The sequence below is a fragment of the Oncorhynchus keta genome, chromosome 1 (assembly GCF_023373465.1).
Source record: "Oncorhynchus keta strain PuntledgeMale-10-30-2019 chromosome 1, Oket_V2, whole genome shotgun sequence".
NCBI classification, from domain to species: Eukaryota; Metazoa; Chordata; class Actinopteri; order Salmoniformes; family Salmonidae; genus Oncorhynchus; species Oncorhynchus keta.
Window position 1 is genome coordinate 50,603,464 of NC_068421.1, and position 454 is coordinate 50,603,917.

Sequence of the window (454 nt, forward strand, 5' to 3'; positions counted from 1 at the left end):
GGGCCGCACAGCCCTCCATGTGCTCGCCAGAGGTAGCCTGACTGCCATTAGGTACCGAGATGAGATCCTCAGACCCCTTGTGAGACCATATGCTGGTGCGGTTTGCCCTGGGTTCCTCCTAATGCAAGACAATGCTAGACCTCATGTGGCTGGAGTGTGTCAGCAGTTCCTGCAAGAGGAAGGCATTGATGCTATGGACTGGCTGGCCCGTTCCCCAGACCTGAATACAATTGCGCACATCTGGGACGTCATGTCTTGCTCCATCCACCAACGCCACGTTGCACCACACTGTCCAGGAGTTGGCGGATGCTTTAGTCCAGGTCTGGGAGGAGATCCCTCAGGAGACCATCCGCCACCTCACCAGGAGCATGCCCAGGCGTTGTAGGGAGGTCATACAGGCATGTGGAGGCCACACACACTACTGAGCCTCATTTTGGCTTGTTTTAAGGACATT